General features: G+C 46.2%; 1 protein-coding gene across 1 annotated transcript in view; it reads left to right on the top strand.

Annotated features, from left to right (window-relative positions):
* The window catches only part of LOC124020436 (voltage-dependent T-type calcium channel subunit alpha-1H-like), a 177543-nt gene that overhangs the window by 73449 nt on the left and 101594 nt on the right, over window positions 1–2500 (top strand).

The following is a 2500-nucleotide window of genomic DNA, read 5'->3' on the forward strand; positions in this document are numbered from 1 at the left end:
ACTGACTGACTGTCTAACTGACTGTCTAACTGACTGTCTGACTGACTGTCTAACTGACTGACTGACTGTCTGACTGACTGACTGACTGACTAACTGTCTGACTGACTGACTGACTGACTGACTGTCTAACTGACTGACTGACTGTCTGACTGACTGACTGACTGTCTGACTGACTGACTGACTAACTGTCTGACTGACTGACTGACTAACTGTCTGACTGACTGACTGACTGTCTAACTGACTGACTGACTGACTGTCTGACTGACTGACTGACTGACTGATTGACTAACTGTCTGACTGACTGACTGACTGACTGTCTAACTGACTGACTGACTGACTGTCTGACTGACTGACTGACAGACTGACTGACTGTCTGACTGACTGTCTGACTGACTGACTGTCTGACTGACTGACTGTCTGACTGACTGTATGACTGACTGACTGACTGACTGTCTGACTGTCTGACTGTCTGACTGACTGACTGACTGTCTGACTGACTGTCTGTCTGACTGACTGTCTAACTGACTGACTGACTGACTGTCTGACTGACTGACTGACTGACTGACAGACTGACTGACTGTCTGACTGACTGTCTGACTGACTGTCTGACTGTCTGACTGTCTGACTGACTGACTGACTGACTGTCTGACTGACTGACTGACTGTCTGACTGTCTGACTGACTGTCTGACTGTCTGACTGTCTGACTGACTGACTGACTGTCTGACTGACTGTCTGACTGTCTAACTGACTGACTGACTGTCTAACTGACTGTCTAACTGACTGACTGTCTAACTGACTGGCTGTCTCACTGACTGACTGACTGACTGACTGACTGACTGACTGACTGACTGGCTGTCTAACTGAATGACTGACCTGACTGACTGACTGACTGACTGACTGACTGGCTGTCTAACTGACTGACTGACTGACTGACTGACTGACTGACTGACTGACTGTCTAACTGACTGGCTGTCTAACTGACTGACTGACTGACTGACTGACTGACTGGCTGTCTAACTGACTGACTGACTGACTGACTGACTGACTGACTGTCTAACTGACTGGCTGTCTAACTGACTGACTGACTGACTGACTGACTGACTGTCTAACTGACTGACTGACTGACTGACTGACTGACTGACTGACTGTCTAACTGACTGTCTAACTGACTGACTGACTGTCTGACTGGCTGTCTACCTGACTGACTGGCTGTCTGACTGACTGACTGACTGTCTAACTGACTGACTGACTGACTGACTGGCTGTCTAACTGACTGACTGACTAACTGACTGACTGACTGGCTGTCTAACTGACTGACTGTCTAACTGACTGACTGACTGGCTGTCTAACTGACTGACTGACTGGCTGTCTGACTGACTGACTGACTGACTGACTCTCTGACTGTCTAACTGACTGACTGTCTAACTGACTGACTGACTGACTGACTGAGAAAATGAATGAATAAATCAGGTAGGAACGACAAATGAATGTGTGGCTGGGTTGGTTGAATAAGGATGATGAATAATAATCATAAATATTAATTCAGAACTAATTCTGTCACAGCTCAAACAGAGAAACAACAGAGAAACATCCTAGATAGAGAGATATCTGTCACAGATCACCACATGTCTCCCAACCAGAGAAACATCCTAGATAGAGAGATATCTGTCACAGATCACCACATGTCTCCCAACCAGAGAAACATCCCAGATAGAGAGATATCTGTCACAGATCACCACGTCTCCCAAACAGAGAAACATCCCAGATAGAGAGATATCTGTCACAGATCACCACATGTCTCCCAACCAGAGAAACATCCTAGATAGAGAGATATCTGTCACAGCCCAAACAGAGAAACATCCCGGATAGAGAGATATCTGTCACAGATCACCACATGTCTCCCAACCAGAGAAACATCCCAGATAGAGAGATATCTGTCACAGCCCAACCAGAGAAACATCCCAGATAGAGAGATATCTGTCACAGATCACCACATGTCTCCCAACCAGAGAAACATCCCAGATAGAGAGATATCTGTCACAGCCCAACCAGAGAAACATCCCAGATAGAGAGATATCTGTCACAGATCACCACATGTCTCCCAACCAGAGAAACATCCCAGATAGAGAGATATCTGTCACAGATCACCACATGTCTCCCAACCAGAGAAACATCCTAGATAGAGAGATATCTGTCACAGATCACCACATGTCTCCCAACCAGAGAAACATCCCAGATAGAGAGATATCTGTCACAGATCAACCAGAGAAACATCCCAGATAGAGAGATATCTGTCACAGATCACCACATGTCTCCCAACCAGAGAAACATCCCAGATAGAGAGATATCTGTCACAGCTCAACCAGAGAAACATCCCAGATAGAGAGATATCTGTCACAGCCCAACCAGAGAAACATCCCAGATAGAGAGATATCTGTCACAGATCACCACATGTCTCCCAACCAGAGAAACATCCCAGATAGAGAGATATCTGTCACA

This window comes from Oncorhynchus gorbuscha, unplaced genomic scaffold (genome assembly GCF_021184085.1).
Source record: "Oncorhynchus gorbuscha isolate QuinsamMale2020 ecotype Even-year unplaced genomic scaffold, OgorEven_v1.0 Un_scaffold_817, whole genome shotgun sequence".
In the NCBI taxonomy this organism is placed as follows: Eukaryota; Metazoa; Chordata; class Actinopteri; order Salmoniformes; family Salmonidae; genus Oncorhynchus; species Oncorhynchus gorbuscha.